We start from the raw sequence: 23667 nt of genomic DNA on the forward strand, positions 1-23667 counted from the left end.
GCACCGGTGCACCGTGGGGAAGAAGGCTCTTCACATGTTAGACCTGGTAAGAGCCCTCCGGAGGTACATGTCGCGGACGGCACCCTTTCCTCAGACGGACACGCTGTTTGTGCTCCCTGAAGAGCGCAGGAAGTCTCAAAGTCGACCATAGCCAGATGGATTCGTTTGACTATTCAGGAGTCCCACTGCATTAGAGGCACGCTGATTCCAGCAGGGATCAGAGCGCACTCTACCCGGGCGGTGGGCGCCTCTTGGGCGTTTCGGCATCAGGCTTCGACGGAACAGGTTAGCAAGGCAGCAACTTGGTCCAGCCTGCACACAGTTGTCAAGCATAATATCCATGCTCAGGCCTCGGCGGAGGCAAGCCTGGGTAGAAGGATTCTCCAAGCAACGGGGGTGCACCTTTAAACAGGAGGTGCATGTAGCTTGGATCGGTGAGTCAATCTCCCACCCAGGGACTGCTTTAGGACGTTCCACAGTATCTGTGTCCCCCAATGAGACGAAGGAGAAACATGGATTTTTGTGAGTACTCACCGTAAAATCCTTTTCTCCGAGACACTCATTGGGGGACACAGCACCCACCCTATTAGCCAGTTGGCTCTTGTTTAAATGATTATGTGTTTACTTATTTGATATAAGGGTGGTGTTTTCCTTTGGACATGTTGTACCTGTATTAAGGCTGATTTGTTATCCTCCTACTGCTTTGGCACCAAACTGATTTCTGCCCGCAATAGGGGCGAGGGTGTATACTGCGGAGGAGGAGCTAACCTCTTTTTTTCACTTAGTGTCAGCCTCCTAGCGGCAGAAGCATACACCCACAGTATCTGTGTCCCCCAATGAGCGTCTCGGATAAAAGGATTTTACGGTGAGTACTCACAAAAATCCATGTTTTTATTGATCGGGTGATTCTGAACACGGCGATACCTAATATGAGTATGTGTGATTTTTTTTTTTATTATTTTGATTGGGGCGAAAGGGGGGTGATTTGATCTTAGGTTGTTTTTTTTTAAACTTTTTTTTTTTTTTAACTTTTGGCATGCTTCAATAGCCTCCATAGGATAGCATGCACAACTTGATCGGCTCTGCAACATATAGGCGATGAGCAGATCTCCCATATGTAGCAGATTTACTGCATTGCTTTGAGCTCTGGCCACTGGGTGGTGCTCAAAGCAATGTGCCTGCAACAACCATAGAGGTCTCTGAGACCCGTGGTTGACAAGGCAACGCTCACTTCCGGCTCGATGGCCGGAAGTACAAGTTAAATGCCCACTGTCAGCTTTGACAGCGGCGTTTAACTAGTTAATAGGTGCGAGCAGACGGTGATTCCGCTCGGGCACATGTCAGCTGTTCATAACAGCTGACATGTCGCGGCTTTGAGGTGGGCTCACCACCGGAGCCCACCCCAAAGAAGGGGATCCTTACCGATGACGTACTATTCCGTCATCGCTAAGGAAGGGGTTAAGAAAGAATAGAGGTACAGAGAGATACATAAAGTTCATGTATACTAAGGCCAGAAGCCTCGCCAACAAAATGGAGGAATTAGAATTAATGTTGTTGGAACATAATTATGACATGGTGGGGATATCTGAGACATGGCTGGACGAGAGCCATGACTGGGCGGTTAATTTACAGGTCTATAGTCTGTTCAGAAATGACCGTACAAATAAGCGAGGGGGAGGCGTGTGTTTATATGTAAAATCATCCTTAAAAGCCATCCTTCGTGGTAATATATATGAATCTAATGAAAATGTGGAGTCCCTGTGGGTGGAGATAGGGGGAGGGGGGAAAAATAATAAATTACTGATAGGGGTTTGTTATAAGTCTCCAAAAATAATGGAAGGAATGGAGAATATCCTCATAAAGCAAATAGATGAAGCTGCGACTCAAGGAGAAGTCATTATTATGGGGGACTTCAACTACCCTGAAATACACTGGGGAACAGAAACCTGCAGTTCCAGCAAAGGTAATAGGTTTCTGACAACTTTGAGAGACAATTACCTTTCACAACTGGTTCAGGACCTAACAAGAGGGGGGCACTGCTAGACCTAATATTAACCAACAGGCCAGACCGCATATCAAATGTAAGGGTTGGGGGTCACTTGGGTAATAGTGATAACAAAATAATAAGTTTTCATGTGCCCTGTAATAAGATGTGTAGTAGAGGGGTTACAAGGACACTAAACTTCAGTGTCATGATACCAGTGCTGGTGGACCTTCACTTCTAGGGTTAATGTTTTGATCTCAGTGCAGACTCTTACCTGCACACCTGGGGCTTATTATGGTGGCCTCTCATTGGTTCTGGGAAAGCTTCTTATAGCCTCAGGAAGCTCCCCTCCCCATCAGTTATACTTTCGCCCTTGGCAGAGTTGTTTTGACCCCTGAGTGTGTTTGTGCTGTGTTCTGGTTGCTTGATACTTTGTGTAGGACTCGGTCTGTTCTCTGGATATTGCTTGCTGGATTCTGCTTGGTAACTTCTATGTCTGTTTGGTTTTGACCCCTGCTTGGCCCCGACTATCTGTTCTGTCTCATCCCTGATACTTTACTGCTATCTCTGTGTAAGACCTCCGTTTTGCCTGACTCTGAGTATTTCTGCATAGTGTCCTACTGATCTCTGGAAGCAGGACGCTAAGCCCCGCCCTCTTGCAGTCACATTGTGGCGCCCCCAGAAGTATGGTCACCACGCTGGCATTGCCTTCCTCTTGGGAGGGTGATGTCAGGCTTGGACGCAATGAAGGGTCTCTCTGGCAGTTAACCATAACATGCAACACAGTTCCCACTCCAGGCCAGCAGAGGGAGCTCTGAACCAATACTAAGGGGAAGAGCTTCTCTCTGGGGGCCAGGAGGGGAAATGAGTTAGTGTGAGGAGGACAAAGAGTATAGATATGTGGAGAGAAGCTAGAGGTTGAGCTGAGGATAGAGAGCTCCCTCCCATTGATAGCGCATGATCTGGAGCCTGGTCTCCACGGTTATATGGATACTGAAGGTCCTGCAACAGAAACCAGAGGAATAGGAAGCTGTAAATGCTCTATTCCCAACTAAGGCTCGGAGGCACAACAGCGTAGGGTGGGCCAAGAGAGATAGAAGGCTACAGCTGTCTGCCATATGAGGTAGATTCAAAAGGGAAGAAGAAGGAGGAAAGTCAGTGTAACACAGCACTGCATGTACCTCAAGTCAGCGCTAGAGAGGAGACTACATAACCCATCTGACAGATTCCTACGTTGCTTCCAGGCTAATCATCTCCTGTGCCATCTGTAATCTGGACCCTGGACTGCACTTACAAGTAAAGGTAAAGAAACTACATTCCGCATGTCCTTGCCTTCTTCCTGCAACTTCTTCTGCACTGCTACATCTCTGTGCCAGACACTGCACCCTCTTCCCCAACACCTATCTACACTGCCCTGGGACCAACAGCCCTACCTGTGGAGGGCTATAACATCACTGCTGCACCACACCATCTGTCCCAGAGGATCTGTCTGCAGCGTCGGCTTAACACCTCCCTTGCCGAACACCACAGGTGGCGTCACGAATCACTCATAAACTTTATTTCACCACTCAAACCCCTTGTTACATGGGCGCCCAGGGCCACGGACTGGGTCACCACTGCTGTGACATTCCCCTCTGAAGGACCGGCCCGGTACTGAGTACCCCACAGCCCTGGGAGGGCGACCCATTTTGGCGTCACGAACAGGATTACGGAGCCCGGTATCCCTGGTTCCTGTGTGCCTGAGACTGTTTTGAGTACTGTGGACTGTTGGCGCCATTATCCCGCTGCTTGGCACGCGCGGGAACCCAAAGAGGCGGGCCGTCGTAGACGGAGCCTGCCAAAGAGTGCAAGGAAGTGAAGTGCCGTGCGGGAAGAGAGGACAGCGTGCGAGAAGGGGAGGAGCTGAGGCCTACAGCCGGTAAGCCACTCAACCCCGGGGCCTGGCAACCGTTAACTGGGGGGGAAGGAGAATGTCTGAGGCAAGCGCCGATGCAGCGGCGGACGCCCCCGCCAGTCCCTCAGCGCCGCAAGATGCAGTGCCCAACACGGCTACGGCTCCAATAGCACCCACGCAGCGGTTCCCATAATGCCGCTGTCTATGCCTTACATACCGGGAGCAGCCTGGCTACTGCAGTATTCAGGGGAGTCACATACCCTGAGTGAATTTAATGAGAGACTGTGCAGTTTGTTTGAGGTGTATCCTCTATCTGAAAATAATAGAGAATCGGGTGCTCACTGCTTTCGCAATCTGGTGCTCAGAGGAAAATAAAGCAACTTTTAGAAAAAGCCTCGGCACACAGTATAATGTGAATCTATTGTTCATCCAAAGAGGGCATAATATGATATTGTGAGACCAGTGTTATGCAGACAAAACATCAGCGTTTCGGCTATTAGGCCTTTTTCAAGATATTATCTGCATAGAAAAAATGGTCCACCCAAGCTGCCATCTGGAATATTTATATACTTAATTCATGTGGAACACAGGTGAAATGCCTTCACCAAGAGTGACCGTCCGGGGGGCGCACAGGCAGAGGTGTCAGCAACTGCAGGTGGGAACTGACTCCACCCCTTCATACCAAAAGAATGGGGTTTACAGAGTGATCCAGGAGTTTGAGCGGGTATTCAGTAAACACCCTCTGGATTTTGGAACGGCAAAAGGAGTTCAGCATCATATCCCCACTGGAGATCATCCACCCATAAAAGAAAGGTACCAGCCTATACTCCCAACACAATACCAATGTGCCAAAGGTATGTTGAGAGAGATGAAGGAAGCAGGGGTTATCAGAGGCAGTTGTAGCTCCTGGGCAGCTCCAATAGTTTTTGTAAAGAAAAAGGATGGTACCATGAGAATGTGTATTGATTACAGGAAAATTAACAGCATTACACATAAGGATGCCTACCCATTACCCAGAATTGAGGAATCATTAGCTGCACTTAAAACTGCTAACTATTTTTCCACCATAGATCTCACCAGTGGGTATTGGCAGGTTCCCGTGGCAGAGGCAGACAAGGAGAAAACAGCATTTACCACCCCAATGGGTCTCTGTGAGTTCAACTATATGCCATTCGGGCTCTGCACCGCCCCAGGAACATTTCAACGGCTGATGGAGTGCTGCCTGGGACACAAGAACTTCGAGATGGTCCTGTTGTACCTTGATGATGTCATTGTTTTCTCCAAGACTTATGAAGACCATCTGAAGCACCTGGCTGAGGTGTTTGTAGTCCTGTCCAACTTTGGCCTGAAGGTGAAGCCTTCCAAATGCCACCTCCTGAAGCCCAAGGTTCAGTACCTCGGTCATATAGTGAGTGCAGAAGGTGTGGCACCGGACCCTGACAAGGTCACAGTCATCCGGGACTGGCCGAAGCCCAGCAACCTCCAAGAAGTACGCCAATTTCTTGGGTTGGTAGGCTACTACCGAAGGTTCATCAAAGGCTTCACTGAGAGAGCCACTCCTATGCCAAATCTTCTGGTGGGTCAGCCCAAGAAAGCAGAGTCCTACATTCGAATGGAATGAGGAGCTGGAGAGGTCCTTCACTCGACTGAAGATGGCTCTCACAGGAGATGAAGTCCTGGCCTACCCAGATTATGACCAACCCTTTGTGTTGTATACTGATGCCAGCAACGTGGGACTGGGAGCAGTACTGTCACAGGTACAGAATGGCAAAGAAAGAGTGATCTCCTATGCCAGCAGGAAGCTTCGTCCCACTGAAAGGAACCCTGACAACTACAGTTCCTTCAAGCTGGAGTTCCTTGCCATAGTCTGGGTTGTGATTGAACGATTCAAGCATTGCCTAGCTTCAGCCAAGTTTACCATCTTCATGGACAACAACCCGTTGACTCACTTGGAAACTGCAAAACTAGGTGCACTGGAGCAGCGATGGCTGGCTCGGCTGTCTAACTATGAATTTACCATCAAGTACCGAGCGGGGCACAAGAATGCCAATGCTGATGCGCTGTCCAGAATGCCTAATCTGCCAGATGCAGGAGAAGACCCTGAGGCACTTGAAGAAATCGAGTTACCTGCCTTCCACCGGCCACTTGCGGCCCAACGTACCCAAGGAGTGAGAAACAGACGGTCTGGCTTGAGAGAGGCCACCCTAAATCCATTGCCTCATCATGACTGGGCAGAAACGCAGGATTGTGACCCTGCAGTCCGCCAGGTGAAGGAGCTACTGTCACAAGCTGACTCACGCCCAGAGTCGGATGCTCCTGAAGAAACCCAACAGTTGTGGAAGGAAAGAGGTCGGCTGTTCATCTATGAAGGAAAGCTGTGTCGGAGGAGTATCAATGCCCGCACTCATGAGCTGGTCTGGCAGGTGGTAGTCCCAAAGAGAGAAGCATCAATGGTCTTGTAAGCATACCATAATGGAGCTGGACACTTCGGATGGAAGAAGTTGGAAGCCTTGCTCCGGGAGAGATTTTACTGGGCTGGTATGAGTAAAGCCATTGAAAAGTGGTGTCGAGAGTGTGGACAATGCAACATGCGCAGAAAGGACCGAAACAGCCAGCGAGCTCCTTTGCAGCCAATAATAACCAAACAGCCACTTGAGTTGGTCGCCCTGGACCATGTGAAGCTGGTCCCAAGCCGTTCAGGCTACATTTATGCTCTTACCATTGTTGACCACTACTCAAGATTCTTGGTAGTTGTGCCTGTGATGGATCAAACAGCCAGAACAGCAGCCAGGGCATTCCAACAGCACTTTTGTAGACCACACGGATATCCAGAGCGAGTGCTTACAGATCAAGGTCCAGCTTTTGAGGCAGAAGTGTTCCAGGAATTCTGTAACTTATACGGTTGTAAGAAGCTCAGGACAACACTGTACCGTCCACAGACCAATGGCATGTGTGAAAAGATGAACCAGGTGGTGATTGACCTACTGAAGACCTTGCCCTTGGAAGAGAGGAATCTGTGGCCAGAAAAGTTGCCAGATCTGGTAGACCTCTATAACCACATTCCTGTGAATTCCACCAACTGCACTCCAGCCTACCTAATGAGAGCGAGGCCTGGTAAGCTGCCTATTGATTTGGATATGGGAGTCCTTACACCTGAGGTGACGTCACCAGATGCTGACTGCGACACAGAGAGGCAGCAACAGTACAGAAGAGTACAAGAGTGTGTGGAAAAGAGTCTAGCTCAGGCAAGACAAAAACAAGAGAGGAACTACAATCAGCATGCCCCTGCAGTTCCCTTGTCACCAGGAGAACAAGTCCTAAAGAGGAAAAGAAGGATGCATAAATTGGATGACCAATGGGAAGCTGAACCCTACACCATTCTACCCTCAAACTTTGACAATACCAAGGTGTGCCTTATTAGTAAAGATGAAGGAGAAACCTCAGCAGCAATATCAAGGGATCATTTGAAATTATGCCCTAACCAGCTAAAGGAAAGAATGAAAGAAAATAACATCCAACCAATGGAAGAATAAAAGGTCAGCACTATACTTGGAGAATTCCCTGCAAATTGGACTAAAGTAAATGATGCCATAGTGGTGCCAGTGTTGACATTTCCCCAACTGGTAGAACAAGAAGTGACTCAAGAAAATCCTGAAAATCAGGAAAATCAGACAGCAGATGCCACACCAGCAGTGGAGCCAGAGAACCCTCGCCCTGCCAGTGGTGAATCTGTCATACCCACAGTGAGTAGAAGTGGTCCTAGGAAATCTAGTATCCCTGTGCTACTCAGAACCACCAGTAGTGTACCCAGTACATCACACACTACACCAGTAGTTAGCATCAGGCAACCAGTAAGATCCTCAACCACGCCAATGTTACGTAGATCTACCCGTACTACTCAAGGTATACCACCCCTCAGATTCTGCATATGAATAAGTTAAAGCAATGTAAGTGTTAACATGTATATATGTAACTGATATTGTCTTGCCATTACAGAAGATCGACTCTCCACTCTCAAGATCACATCTCACTACCTGTGCACTTGACCCGATCCCATCCCACTTCATCCCAAACCTCACCACAGTCTTCATCCCAACCCTAACCCATCTCTTCAACCTATCACTAACAACTGGTGTTTTCCCCTCAATCTTTAAACATGCCTCAATAACACCTATCCTCAAAAAGCCCTCTCTTGACCCATCCTCTGTATCTAGCTATCGCCCTATATCACTTCTCCCCTATGCCTCAAAACTACTGGAACAACACTTCCATCTTGAACTACCCTCCCACCTCTCTTCTTGCTCCCTCCTTGACCACTTGCAATCCGGCTTCCGGCCACACCACTCCACTGAAACTGCCCTAACTAAGGTCACCAATGACCTACAAGCCGCCAAGGCCAAGTGACACTACTCTGTCCTCCTCCTCCTGGACCTGTCCTCTGCCTTTGACACAGTGGACCATTCATTATTACTACAGACCCTCTCATCTCTTGGTATCACAGACTTGGCCCTATCTTGGATTGCGTCATACCTAGCAGACCGGACATTCAGCATCTCCCATTCGCACACCACCTCCTCACCACGCCCCCTATCCGTCGGAGTCCCGAAAGGTTCAGTCCTAGGGCCCCTGCTCTTCTCCGTTTACACCTTCGGCCTCGGACAGCTCATAGAATCTCATGGCTTTCTGTATCATCTCTATGCTGATGACACACAGATCTACATCTCTGGACCAGATATCACCTCTCTACTAAACAGAATCCCTCAATGTCTGTCTGCTATTTCATCCTTCTCCGCTAGATTTCTAAAACTTAATATTGACAAAACAGAACTAATCATCTTTCGCCCATCTCACGTGACCCCCCCCAACAGACCTATCCATTAACGTAAACGGCTGCCCACTCTCTCCAGTCCCACAAGCTCGCTGCCTCAGGGTTATCCTTGACACTGATCTCTCTCTTTCAAACCACATAGCCAAGCCCTTTCCGCTTCCTGCCGACTTCAACTCAAAAATATTTCACGGATCCGTACATTCCTCAACCAAGAATCTGCAAAAACCCTAGTCCATGCCCTCATCTCCCGCCTTGACTACTGCAACCTCCTGCTCTGTGGCCTCCTCTCTAACACTCTCGCACCCCTCCAATCTATTCTTAACTCTGCTGCCCGACTAATCCACCTGTCCCCCCGCTATTCCCCGGCCTCTCCCCTCTGTCATTCCCTGCACTGGCTCCCCATTACCCAAAGACTCCAGTTCAAAACCCTAACCATGACATACAAAGCCATCCACAACCTGAGTTCTCCGTACATCTGTGACCTAGTCTCCCGGTGCTTACCTGCACGAAACCTCCGATCCTCACAAGATCTCCTTCTGTACTCCCCTCTTATCTCCTCTTCCCACAATCGCAGACAGGATTTCTCCCGTGCATCTCCTCTGCTCTGGAACTCCACCACAACATATCAGACTCTCGCCTACCATGGAAACCTTCAAAAAGAACTTGAAGACCTACCTCTTCCGACAAGCCTACAACTTGCAGTAACCACCAAACCGCTGCAGGACCAGCTCTACCCTCGCCCACTGTATCCTCACCCATCCCGTTGTAGATTGTGAGCCCTCGCAGGCAGGGTCCTCTCTCATCCTGTACCAGTAATGACTTGTATTGTTTAAGATTACTGTACTTGTATGTATTATGTATACACCTCGTCACATGTAAAGCGCCATGGAATAAATGGCTCAATAATAATAATAACTGTTCAAATTTTGTGCCTACAGATATTCTGTAAGAAATTTCCTTTTTATTGAGTTTTTCTGTTTGTGTTATGGACAGTTTGGCCACTGGACTAGGTGTGGTCACTAACTTTGTACATAGTTCACCATTTGCCCAGGAATGGACCATGGACGTTGATGCCTGGAATTATCATCACAGGACTATTTTTGGAGCTTTTGGTTTTTGTAATTTTTCATTTTTCTAAATCTTGTACATTTAAACTTGTTTATATGTTGTGTATGTTTTTTATCAGCCCAGGAGTGCTGAATTGCACTAGGGGGAATGTGGCGCCCCCAGGAGTATGGTCGCCACACTGGCATTGCCTTCCTCCAGGGAGTGTGATGTCAGGCTTGGACGCAATGAAGGGTCTCTCTGGCAGTTAACCATAACATGCAACACAGTTCCCACTCCAGGCGAGCAGAGGGAGCTCTGAACCAATACTAAGGGGAAGAGCTTCTCTCTGGGGGCCAGGAGGGGAAATGAGTTAGTTAGTGTGAGGAGTGCAAAGAGTGTAGACATGTGGAGAGGAGCTGGAGGTTGAGCTGAGGATAGAGAGCTCCCTCCCAGTGATAGCACATGATCTGGAGCCTGGTCTCCACGGTTGTATGGATACTGAAGGTCCTGCAACAGAAACCAGAGGAATAGGAAGCTGTAAATGCTCTATTCCCAACTAAGACTCGGAGGCACAACAGCGAAGGGTGAGCCAAGAGAGATAGAAGGCTACAGCTGTCTGCCATACGAGGTAGATCCAAAAGGGAAGAAGAAGGAGGAACGTCAGTGTAACACAGTACTGCATGTACCTCAATTCAGCGCTAGAGAGGAGACTACACAATCCATCTGACAGAGAGATTCCTAAGTTGCTTCCAGGCTAATCATCTGTGCCATCTGTAATCTGGACCCTGGACTGCACTTACAAGTAAAGGTAAAGAAACTACATTCCACTGTGTCCTTGCCTTCTTCCTGCAACTTCTTCAGCACTGCTACATCTCTGTGCCAGACACTGCACCCTCTTCCCCATCACCTATCTACACTGCCCTGGGACCAACAGCCCTACCTGTGGAGGGCTATAACATCACTGCTGCACCCCACCATCTGTCCCAGAGGATCTGTCTGCAGCGTCGGCTTAACACCTCCCTTGCCGAACACCACAGGTGGCGTCACGAATCACTCATAAACTTTATTTCACCACTCAAACTCCTTGTTACATGGGCGCCCAGGGCCACAGACTGGGTCACCTCTGCTGTGACATTCCCCTCTGAAGGACCGGCCCGGTACCGAGTACCCCACAGCCCTGGTAGGGTGACCCAACATGACCGTAGGTCCTTCACTGCTTGCTACTTCAGCGTACCCAGGTCCTGTTTGTCAGTACTTTCCGGCCGTGCCTGACCCCAGGCCCCCCTACAGTGCGGGTGAGTCCCTGCTCAGCGGAGGCTGCACGCCAGCGCTGACAGGACCCTGACATTATAACTGACCAGTAAGTTTTGGGGTTTTTTTTTTGTGCAGAGAATTATGGATTCCAGATGTCAGATGTTTCAGGGTTTATCTCTGGAGCAGCAAGCTCTTGCTCGTTCTCAGCAGCAGGTTTCTGAGACAGTGCGAGGGGCTTTATCTGCTGGCAGTGCTGGGTCTCTGGGGGCTGGGGTGAGGGATGTTGTTCTGGTGTCCCCGGAACCACCTGTTAAACTGCCTGACTTTTCTGGGAACAAAAAGGAGTTCAGGATCTTCATGGAGGATTGCAAACTTTTTTTTAGCTTGAGACCACGTTCCTCTGGGGATGAAAACCAGAAGGTAGGGGTCATTATGTCCTTATTAAGAGGGTCCCCACAAGCTTGGGGTTTCTCCCTTCCTCCCACTGCCCCTGAGAATGTCTGTGAATGCATTCTTTGAGGCCCTCGGGCACATATATCATGAGCCTGACCGAGTGCGATTGGCAGAGGACATGGTGATGAGCGTCTGTCAGGGGAAACACTCGGCTGAGTGGTTTTGCACTGAATTCCGCCTCTGGGCTGCAGAGATCTCTTGGGGCGACACTGCACTTCGAGGTCTCTTTCGCAGAGGCTTGTCCGAGCGGCTGCAGGATGCCTTGGTGCTACATCCCCCACCTAACTGTCTCGAGGACGCCATGACCCAGGCCATCCGGATGGACAGCAGGCTGCGGGCCAGAGGGGTGATGCAGGCGGAGACCCCATTGTTCCCCAGTGGAAAAGAGACTGCCCCTGAGCTCATGGACGTAGGCGCCCTCTCCCTGAAGGATACGGAGAGGAAACGCCAGAAGGACAAGCAGTTATGCTTTTACAGCGGTAAAATGGGACATTGGAAACGGGAGTGTCTTGATTGCCCGTGTTCGACCCGGTCGGCGGGAAATGACTAGGTCTGAGTAGTCAGCGGGGAGACTACTCAGACCCTCAGGTACCCTTTTCCTCATTTTCTAAAGTTTTACTTCATGTGGAACTGTTTGTGGATGGTAGTTCTTTTCCCTCTACAGCCTTCGTGGACTGCGGATCATCCATTAATCTCATTGACTCCCAATTGGTCACTCGTTGCAAGATAGGGACAGTTAGGCTCAAGGTTCTGAACAAGGTGGTGGCCATTGACTCCTCCCCCCTCACTAAAGAGGGAATTATTTTCATGTCTGATTTATTTGCGCTCAGAGTGGGCGCTACTCGTGGAAAACCTAAGTTTGGTTCTGGACAATCTACCTGCAGGGTTGGTGTTGGGCATGCACTGGTTACAACGCCATAACCCAGATATTAACTGGAAAATGGGGGAGATTGTTCAATGGGGGTTTAATGATTTTCAGTTGTGTGATAAATCCGCACTGCTAGTTGAACCTGTTAAATCTGTGTCTGTATCATCTGTTGAGCTGGAAGGTAATCTGGAATACCTGAAGGACTTCAAAGATGTATTCTCTGAAAGCGAGGCCGAGATGTTACCGCCACATATACCCTTTACGCTATCGAGCTGGTCCCGGGGGCTAAATTACCTAAAGCCTGTCTGTTTAATTTATTCGGCCCTGAGCACTTGGCTATGAAGGAGTACATTGCTGAAAGTCTGCACAAGGGACACATACGTCCTTCAGTCTCACCTGTGGCAGCAGGTTTCTTTTTTGTAAAGAAAAAAGATGGGTTACGTCCCTGTCTCGATTTTCTCGCGCTTAATCAGACTCCGTTGATTCCCGATTTGTGTAACCAACTATCAGGGGCAAAATGGTTCTCTGAACTGGATCTTCGAGGGGCATATAATTTGATAAGGGGCCGAGAGGGGGATGAATGGAAAACTGCGTTCCTCACGACCGAGGGACTTTTTGAAAATTTAGTCATGCCATTTGGTCTTACCAATGCCCCCGCCATATTTCAGAATTTCATCAACGTGGTATTCTCGGATCTCATTGGTCGTTTTGTTATCTACTTAGATGATATTTTGATATACTCCTCCGACAGGCATTCTCATCTGGAACATGTACGAAATGTTCTCCAAATCATCTGTTTGCCAAATTGGAGAAATGGGTATTTTGCGTTCAGGAATTGTCTTTTTTGGGGTTAATTGTGTCCTGTGAGGGTTTTTGCATGGACCCCAAGAAAGTGCAGGCCATTGCGGATTGGGTGCAATCCCGAGATCTTAAGGGTCTTCAGCGCTTCTTGGGGTTCGCCAATTATTACCGCAAATTTATCCGGGGGTTTTCGCAGGTGGTCAAACCACTCACAGATCTGACATGCAAAGGTGCGGATGTGAGAAATTAGTCCTCGCTCGCAAAAGAGGCCTTTGCGACTCTAAAAAAATGTTTTATGTCTCCTCCTGCGTTGGTACAGCCAGAACCGTCCAAACCATTTGTGGAGGAGGTGGATGCCTCTGAGGTGGGGGTGGGGGCAGTGTTGTCCAAAGGGCCTGCCACTCTTACCAACCTCAGGCCATGTGCTTTGTTTTCCAGGAAATTCTCTGCTGCTGAAAGAAATTATGATGTAGGCAATAGAGAGCTTCTTCCGGTCAAGTTGGCGTTTGAGGAGTGGAGGCACTTTTTGGAGGGGGCCAGTCACCCGGTTACTGTGATCGCTGATCTGTCATACATTGAGTCTGCTAAAAGACTAAGGGTATGTGCACACGTAGTTTTTAGTCTCTGCGGATTTTGTAGAGAAAACCGCAGGAAATCCGCAGGACAAAGTGCTGCGGTTTTTCTGCGGTTTATCTGCGGATTATCTGCGGTTTTTCTGCGGTTTTGCCCTGCGGTTTTACACCTCATAATGGATGAGGTGTAAAACCGCAGCGTTTCTGCACCAAACAATTGACATGCTGCGGATTGTAAACCGCAGCAAAACCGCGCGGAAAAAAACGCAGCATGTGCACAGCTTTTTTTTATTTCCATAGGAAATAAAGGTACTGTACAACGCAGCAAAATCTGCTGCGTTTCTGCAGAGCCAAAAACGCTGCGGAAACGCAGCAGAATCCGCAGCGTGTGCACATACCCTTACGCCCAGACAGGCACGTTTGGTCTTTTTTTTTTCTCGTTTCCAGTTTACTATTACATTCCGTCCAGGGTCAAAGAATGTCAAGGCAGACGCCTTATCTCGCAGTTTTCATCCTGTGTCTGCCCCTGAGCCACCGTCCTCCACTCTGCACCCTGGGGTTGTGTTAGCAGGGATCTCGTCTGAATTGGAACAGGAAATTGAGGGGGCCCAGTCGCTGGCTCCTGCGGCCAAGCCAGGGGGGCAAGTTGTTTGTCCCAGAGCAACTTCGCCTTAAACTCTTGCAAGAGTTCCATGAATCCAAGCTGAGTGCTCACCCTGGTATATAAGCCACGCATCTGGCGGTGGCTAGGATCTTCTGGTGGCCTACCCTTGGTTTTGATATAAAGAAATTCATTTCTGGTTGTGGGGTCTGCGCTCGTTCTAAGAGCTCTCATAGCCGGCCGGTGGGGGAGCTGATGCCCTTGGCAGTTCCCGAAAGACCATGGACCCACCTGTCCATGGATTTTATTACCAGTCTTCCCTCTTCCAGGGGTAATACGGTGGTATGGGTAGTGGTGGACAGATTTTCTAAGCAGGCTCATTTTGTACCCCTGTCCGCATTACCTTCAGCTGAGATCTTTTCCAGATTGTTTGTGCAGCATGTGGTCCGCTTGCATGGGGTACCCCTGAATGTGGTATCTGATCATGGTGTGCAGTTTGTGGCTAAGTTTTGGCGTGCTTTCTGCAAAAAATTAGGGATGTCTCTGTCCTTTTCATCTGCATACCATCCCGAGAGTAATGGTCAGACGGAACGCACTAATCAGTCTCTGGAACAGATCCTCAGATGTCTGACTTCTGCTAGACAGAATGACTGGTGTGATATACTGCCGTTGGCTGAATTTGCCTTCAATTGTCAGGTGAGTCAATCCACTGGTATGTCCCCTTTCTTGATCAACTATGGGTTCAGTCCTCATTTTGGTGAGTTTTCTCATCTGGATCCGGGGTGTCCCGGGGCTGAGGACTCTGTTCAGTGGTTAAAAGATACATGGGCAGAAGTCCAGCGGCGTATATCTAGTTCTCAAGGCAGGTGTAAGTTTTTCGCGGACAGGAAACGAACGCCTGGTCCCATGTTTCAGGTTGGAGAGAAAGTTTGTCTCTCCATGCGAAACATTAAGTTAAAGATTCCGTCAGCCAAGTTGGGCCCCAAATTCATTGGCCCGTACAAGATTGTGGAAAAAATCAATCCAGTGGCGTACAGTGCCTTCCACCCTCTTTCAAGATCCCTAACGTCCTCCATAGATCTATACTGAAACCTTTTGAAGCAGTCCGGGGAGAATATGAGTCTTCTGCTCCTCCGGTTTCGGTTGAGGGACATGTGGAATATGAGATTGGTCACATTGTAGATTCCAGGTTGGTACGGCAGTCAGTACAATACCTAGTTCATTGGAAGGGGTATGGGCCGGAGGACAGGTCCTGGGTGCCGGCCCGGTTGATGCATGCGGATCGCCTGTTTCAGGCTTTCCATGCTAGGTACCCAGGCAAGCCTGGGGGTCCAGAGGCCCCCCGTTGAGAGGGGGGTACTGTCATGATACCAGTGCTGGTGGACCTGCACTTCTAGGGTAAATGTTTTGATCTCCGTGCAGACTCTTACCTGCACACCTGGGACTTATTATGGTGGCCTCTCATTGGTTCTGGGAAAGCTTCTTATAGCCTCAGGAAGCTCCCCTCCCCATCAGTTATACTTTCGCCCTTGGCAGAGTTGTTTTGACCCCTGAGTGTGTTTGTGCTGTGTTCTGGTTGCTTGATACTTTGTGTACGACTCGGTCTGTTCTCTGGATATTGCTTGTTGGATTCTGCTTGGTACCTTCTATGTCTGTTTAGTTTTGACCCCTGCTTGGCCCCGACTATTCGTTCTGTCTCATCCCTGGTACTTTACTGCTATCTCTGTGTAAGACCTCCGTTTTGCCTGACACTGAGTATTTCTGTATAGTGTCCTGCTGATCTCTGGAAGCAGGACGCTAAGTCCCGCCCCTTTGCAGTCACATGACCGTTGGTCCTTCACTGCTTGCTACTTCAGCGTCCTCAGGTCCTGTTTGTCAGTACTTTCCAGCCGTACCTGACCCCGGGCCCCCCTACAGTGCGGATGAGTCCCTGCTCAGCGGAGGCTGCACGCCGGCGCTGACAGGACCCTGACATTCAGGAAGGCAAATTTCCAATGGATGAGAGATGATCTTAGTGCAATTAACTGGGATGATATCCTGAGACATAAAAATACACAAAGAAAATGGGAGATGTTTGTTAGCATCCTGAATAGGACCTGTGCACAATATATACCGTATGGGAATAAACATGCTAGAAATAGGAAACCACTATGGTTAAATAGAGCAGTAAGGCTGCTTTCACACATCCGTTGGTTTTGTTCCGGCGGCGTGCGGTGGGAAGCCGGACCGCCGGATCAGGCCTGCAGCGGTGACACCGGATGCAGATGCGGCGCCTGATCCGGCTTGGAAAGCATTTAAAGGAGCCACACCGGCGACGAGAGAGGCGGCGGTATGCGGGGGGGAGAGAGATACGTGCGCGCGCCGGGCACTTGTGGGTTAAACCTCACAGTGTCCGCGCATGCGCTGTAGAAAAAGCTGTTCCGGCGCTGCAAAAAAAAAACGTTGCAGGCAACGTTTTTTGCTGACGCCGGACGGCGCAGGTTTGCCGTTTCCGGCTTAAAACGGAGGCGCCGCATGTCCTTCCGACACGATGCGGCGATCATTAAATTCTATGTGCCAAAACCGGATCCAATTCCGGATCCAGTTTTCACACTTTTCGCCGCATCGTGCCGGATTCAAAAAGCCGGATGTGTGAAAGCAGCCTATGGGGCGCAATAAGTGACAAAAAGAAAGCATTTACAGAATTAAAGGGAATCTGTCACCTATTTTTCGCATATAAGATGCGGCCACCGCCATCAGAGGCTTATCTACAATATTCTGTAATGCAGTAGAAAAGCCCCCGATGTAACCTGAAAGATAAGAAAAATGAGTTATATTATACTTACCGGGGGGAGCGTCCCAATCCGGCGCCTCCCATCTTCTAGCGATGACGACCTCTTTGCTTCCCGTCGCGGTTCTGGCACAAGTGTACTGCTCTGCCCTGTTGAGGGCAGAGCAGAGTTCTGCAGTTTGCAGGCACCGGACCTCTCTGACCTTTCCTGGTGCCTGCGCACTGCAGAGCAGTACAGGGCAGTGCAGTACACTTGCGCCGCGACGGGAAGCAAAGAAGAGGACATCATCACTAGAAGATGGGGGGCGCCGGACTGGGCCGCCCCCCGGTAAGTATAATATAACTCATTTTTCTTATCTTTCAGGTTTCATAGGGGGCTTATCTACAGCATTATAGAATGCTGTAGATAAGCCCCTGATGGCAGTGGCCGCAGCTTTTATGCGAAAAAATAGGTGACAGATTTCCTTTAAAGTATGTAGTGATGAGGCATTAAATAAATACAGACGATTAAATACGTTCTGTAAAAAGCAAATCAAGACAGCAAAGATTCAGAGATACTTATTGCAAGAGAAAGTAAAAATAATCCCAAAATGTTCTTTAACTACATAAATAGTAAGAAACTAAAAAATGATAGTGTTGGCCCCCTTAAAAATAGTCTGGGTGAAATGGTAGATGAGGATGAAGAAAAAGCCAATATGCTAAATGACTTTTTTTCAACAGTATTTACACAGGAAAATCCCATGACGGATAACATGATCAGTGCTAAAAATTCTCCATTAAATGTCACCTGCTTAACCCAGCAGGAAGTACGGCGGCATCTAAAAATCACTAGAATTGACAAATCCCCGGGCCCGGATGGGATACACCCCCCGAGTACTGCAGGAATTATGTGTAGTCATAGATAGACCATTATTTTTAATCTCTAAAGATTCCATGATAACAGGGTCTGTACCCCAGGACTGGCGTATGGCAAATGTGCCAATATTCAAAAAGGGGACAAAAACTGAACTTGGAAATTATAGGCCAGTGAGGTTGACCTCTACGGTGGGTAAAATCCTGGAGGGTTTTCTAAGAGATACTATACTGGAGTATCTGAAGAAGAATAACCTCATGACCCAATATCAACATGGGTTTACGAGGGACCGTTCCTGTCAGACTAATCTGATAAGCTTTTATGAAGAGGTAAGTTCCGGACTGGACCAAGGAAATGCAGTGGACGTGGTGTACATGGACTTTTCAAAAGCTTTTGATATGGGGCCACACAAAAGGTTGATATATAAAATGAAAACAATGGGGATAGAGGAAAATATGTGTAAGTGGGTTAAGAGCTGGCTCAGGAATAGGAAACAAAGGGTGGTTATTAATGGAGCACACTCGGACTGGGTCACGGTTAGCAGTGGGTTACCACAGGGGTCAGTATTGGGCCTGCTTCTTTTTAACATATTTATTAATGACCTTGTAGGGAGCATAGAGAGTAGAATTTCAATATTTGCAGATGACACTAAACTCTGTAGGGTAATCAATACAGAGGAGGACAATTTTATGTCACAGGAGGATTTATGTAAACTAGAAGCTTGGGCTGATAAAAGGCAAATGAGCTTTAATGGGGTTAAATGTAAGGTCATGCACTTTAGAACAAACAAGATGTATAATTATGTGCTTAATTGTAAAACACTGGGCAAAACTGTCACTGAAAAAGACCTGGGTGTATGGGTGAACGACAAACTCACATTTAGTGGCCAGTGTCAGGCAGCTGCTGCAAAGGCAAATAAAATAATGGGATGCATTAAAAGAGGCATAGATGCTCATGAGGAGAACATAATTTTACCTCTATATAAGTCACTAGAGTGACCACACTTAGAATACTGCGTACAGTTCTGGTCTCCAGTGTATAAGAAAGACAGATGAAATGGAGCGGGTGCAGAGAAGAGCGACCAAGGTTATTATGGAACTTGGGGGTCTGCAATACCAAGATAGGTTATTACACTTGGGGCTATTTAGTTTGGAAAAACAAAGGCTTAGGGGTGATCTTATTACAATGTATAAAAATATGCGGGGACAGTACAAAGACATTTCTAGTGACCTTTTTACTCTTAGACCTGTGACGGGGACAAGGGGGCATCCTCTACAGCAGTGGTCCCCAACCTTTTTTGCACCAGGGACCGGCTTGAACCAAGACCATTCTTCCATGGCCCGGCAGGGCGGGGATGGAGGTGTGACAGGGGCGGGGCTTTGGTCATAAGGGGGCGGGCCTATGGACGGGGTTGTAGTTTAGCAGTGCATATTTATCATTTAATTATAACATTTTTAATGTGACTCAACTCACCATAGGTTTTGAATGAGTGGGAGCACCTGGCTTGTGTCTCTGTTTCAGTGGGAGCACTGGGCTACTTCTACTGATGACCGTCACTGATAATGATGATTGGAACCTACAAGGAAATGGAGCATTGAGCACTTAAGAACAATTGTACTGGAGTACTGTACATGCTGATTATTTTCTAATCATCAGAAAATGTATGTGTGGTCCCCCCGTCCAGCTCTGTGTGGCTCCCCCTGTTGTATGCATGGCTCCCCTGTCCCATCCTGTATACATGGCTCTGCTCCCACTCTCCCATCCTGTATACATGGCTCCGCTCCCATCCTGTATGCATGGCTCTGCTCCCACTCTCCCATCCTGTATACATGGCTCCCCTGTCCCATCCTGTATGCATGGCTCCGCTCCCACTCTCCCTCCCTTGTATATATGGCTCTGCTCCCACTCTCCCTCCCATGTATATATGGCTCCGCTCCCACTCTCCCTCCCCTGTATATATGACTCTGCTCCCATTCTCCCTCCCCTGTGTATATGGCTCCGCTCCCATTCTCCCTCCCTTATGGCTCCGCTCGGCTCCCCCATCCTCCCCATCATACTTACCCTCACGTCGCTGAACTTCCTTCCCGTCGCTGCACGTCCCTGCATCTCGCGGCGCTTCAGCTTCTTCCTGTGCGGAGCGGTCACGTGATACCGCTCATTAAGGTCCATGAATATGGACGCCACGCCTATGGGAGATGAGTGGCGTCCATATTCATGACCTTAAATGAGCGGTAGCACGTGACCGCTCAGCGCTGGATGAAGCCGCCGCTGGATGAAGCCGCCGCGGGATGCAGGGTGAGTATCAGCTGCTGCACCGCCCCCCGGCTCCCCTTGTGTCCGCGGACCGGCAAGGGCACTGCAACGGCCCGGTGCTGGGCCGCGGACCGGTGGTTGGGGACCCCTGCTCTACAGGAAAGAAGGTTTAAGCATACTCACAGACGCGGATTCTTTACTGTAAGAGCAGTGAGACTATGGAACTCTCAGCCTTATGATGTTGTAATGAGTGATTCCCTACTAAAATTTAAGAGGGGACTGGATGCCTTTCTTGGAAAGTATACTGTTACAGGTTATATACACTAGTTTTCTTGATATTGCGTTGATCCAGGGAGCTAGTCTGATTGCCGTATGGAGTCGGGAAGGAATTTTTCCCCTCAATGTGAAGCTTACTGTTTGCCACATGGGTTTTTTTTCTACCTTCCTCTGGATCAACATGTTAGGGCATGTAGGTTAGGATATGGGTTGAACTAGATGGACTTAAAGTCTTCCTTCAACCTTAATAACTGTTACTATGTATGTTACCATTCCCCCTGTCTCAATTTCCCTGCGACTCAGGAAGTCTGCTTTCACATTTTTGATGCCTCTTATATGAAGTGCCGAGACAGATAGCAGGTGTTGTTCTGCTTACTGGAACATATGCTGGATACCTCATAAGATCACGGGATCTCATTCCCCCCTGGTGGTTGATATAAGCCACTACTGCTCGATTGTCCGATATGACGACTCCAAAGTAAGGGGAGACAATGTCTCAAAGCCTTCTCCACTGCCCGCAGCTTCTTCACATTTGAGCCCTGGTCTCTTTCTAGAGGAGACCTGGTTCCCTGCACTGAATGGGGTCCTAGGTGTGCTCCCCATCCCGTACCGCTCGCATCGGTCGTGATCACTTCCTCCACCTGTCTTAACCCCTTTCTGACATCAGACGTACTATCCCGTCCATGGGACCCGGGCCCCTATGCCCATGGACGGGATAGTACGTCTACCGCGATCAGCGGTGCCCACGTGGTGAGTGCCGCTGATCACGGCCGGGTGTCAGCTGATTATCACAGCTGACACCCGGCACAATGTTTCAGGGGCGGTCACGGACCGCCCCCGACACGTTAACCCCTTGCACACCGCGATCAAACGCAATCGCGGTGTACCGGGGGTTAAAGGGAAGCATCGGCAGGGAGGGGGCTCCCTCCGTGCGTCCCTGAGCCCCTCACGGCAGCGCAATGTGCAGCGCTGCTGCGGGGGGGCTCCTTTCCTGCAGGCCCCCGAATCCAAGATGGCAACGGGGGCCTGCAGGAAGCTGGCTTCCTCAGTGCCTGCAAAGCGCAGGCATGAGGAAGCCTTCGGCACTGCCTGTGACAGATCGCTGATCTGTCACAGTGATCTGTGATGTGACAGATCAGCGATCTGTCACAGGACAGTGATGTCCCACCTGGGACTATTTAATAAAGTTAAAAAAAAAAAAAAAAGTGTTAAAATAATTAAAAAAAAATCGCCAATTAAATTAGAAAAAAAAAAAATATTCCCCCAAATAAATCCATTTTTTGGAAATAAAAAAAAATACCAAAACAATAAAAGTACACATATTAGGTATCGCCGCATCCATAACGACCCGCCCTATAAAACTGTCCCATTAGTTAACCTCTTTAGCGAACCCCTTAAAAAATAAAAAACGAAGCAAAAAATAATGATTTATTATCATACCGCCAAACAAAAAGTGTAATAACGCGCGATCAAAAAGACGCATATAAATATCCATGGTACCGCTGAAAACGTCATCTTGTCCCGCAAAAAACGAGCCGCCACACAGCATCATCAGCGAAAAAATGAAAAAGTTATAGCTCGCAGAATAAAGCGATGCAAAAATAATTATTTTTTATATAAAATAGTTTTCATTGCATAAAACCGACAAAACATAAAAAAAGACCTAAATGAGGTATCGCTGTAACCGTACTGACCCGAAGAATAAAACCGCTTTATCAATTTTACCGCACGCGGAACGGTGTAAACGCACTCCCCCAAAAGAAATTCATGAAATGCTGGTTTTTGTTCATTCTGCGTCGCAAAAATCGGAATAAAAAGCGATCAAAAAATGTCACGTGCCCAAAGATGGTACCAATAAAAACGTCAACTCGTCCGGCAAAAAATAAGACCTCACAGGACTCGGTGGGTCAAAATACGGAAAAATTATAGCTCTCAATATGTGATGATGCAAACACTATTTTTACAATAAAAAGCGTCTTTTAGCGTGCGACAGCTGCCAAACATAAAAACTGCCATAAATAGTAAATCAAACCCCCCGTTATCACCCCCTTAGTTAGGGAAAAATAATAAAATAAAAAAAATGTATTTATTTCCATTTTTCCGTTAGGGTAGGGTTAGGGCTAGGGTTAGGGCTGAGATTAGGGTTAGGGGTGTGTTGGGGTTCGGGTTGGAGTTAGAATTGGGGGTTTACACTGTTTGGGCACATCAGGGGCTCTCCAAATGCAACATTGCGTCTGATCTCAATTCCAGCCAATTCTGAGTTGAAAAAGTCAAATGGTGCTCCTTCCCTTCCAAGCTCTGCCATGCGCCCAAACAGTGTTTTACCCCCACATGTAGGGTATCAGCCTACTCAGGACAAATTGCAAAACAATTTTTGGGGTCCAATTTCTCCTGTTACCCTTAGGAAAATAAAAAATTGGGGGCAAAAATATCATTTTTGTGGAAAAAAATGATTTTTTTATTTTCACGTCCGAGCGTTATAAACTTCTGTGAAGCACTTGGGGGTTCAAAGTGCTCACCACACATCTAGATAAGTTCCGTGGGGGGTCTAGTTTTCAAAATAGGGTCATTTGTGGGGGGTTTCCACTGTTTAGGTACATTAGGGGCTCTCCAAAGGCAACATGACACCCACAGACCATTCCATCAATGTCTGCATTCCAAAACGTCACTTCTTCCCTTCCGAGCCCTGACGTGTGTCCATACAGTAGTTTTCTCCCACATATGGGGTGTCAGCGTACTCAGGACAAATTGGACAACAACTTTTGGGGTTCAATTTCTTCTGTTACCCTTGGGAAAATAAAAAAATTGGGGACTAATTGATCATGTTTGTGGAAAAAATACGATTTTTTTATTTTCATGCCCTGGCATTATAAACTTCTGTGAAGCCCTTGGGGGTTCAAAGTGCTCACCTCACATCTAGATAAGTTCCTTAGGGGGTCTAGTTTTCAAAATGGGGCCATTTGTGGGGGGTTTCCACTGTTTAGGTACATTAGGGGCTCTCCAAAGGCAACATGACACCCGCAGACCATTCCATCAATGTCTGCATTCCAAAACGTCACTACTTCCCTTCCGAGCCCTGACGTGTCTCCATACAGTAGTTTTCTCCCACATATGGGGTGTCAGCGTACTCAGGACAAATTGGACAACAACTTTTGGGGTTCAATTTCTCCTGTTACCCTTGGGAAAATAAAGAAATTGGGGACTAATTGATCA

At 48.2% G+C, this 23667-nt stretch overlaps 1 long non-coding RNA gene across 5 annotated transcripts in view; it reads left to right on the forward strand.

The window, feature by feature from the left end:
* Nucleotides 1-23667, forward strand: part of LOC141092393 (uncharacterized) — a 39806-nt gene that overhangs the window by 12471 nt on the left and 3668 nt on the right. For 3 of the 5 annotated variants that reach the window (XR_012232783.1, XR_012232782.1, XR_012232781.1), the window contains 2 exons: nucleotides 3229-3286; nucleotides 7875-10575. The exons of 1 other annotated variant lie outside the window; for it this stretch is intronic. This is a non-coding gene — a long non-coding RNA (uncharacterized lncRNA). Of the gene's footprint in view, nucleotides 1-3228; nucleotides 3287-7874; nucleotides 10576-23667 lie in introns of those variants that run through there. One more of the 5 variants, XR_012232785.1, reaches the window with a different exon arrangement.

The sequence above is a fragment of the Dendrobates tinctorius genome, unplaced genomic scaffold, assembly GCF_039654945.1.
Source record: "Dendrobates tinctorius isolate UK_male_01 unplaced genomic scaffold, ASM3965494v1 ptg000059l, whole genome shotgun sequence".
Taxonomy (NCBI): Eukaryota; Metazoa; Chordata; class Amphibia; order Anura; family Dendrobatidae; genus Dendrobates; species Dendrobates tinctorius.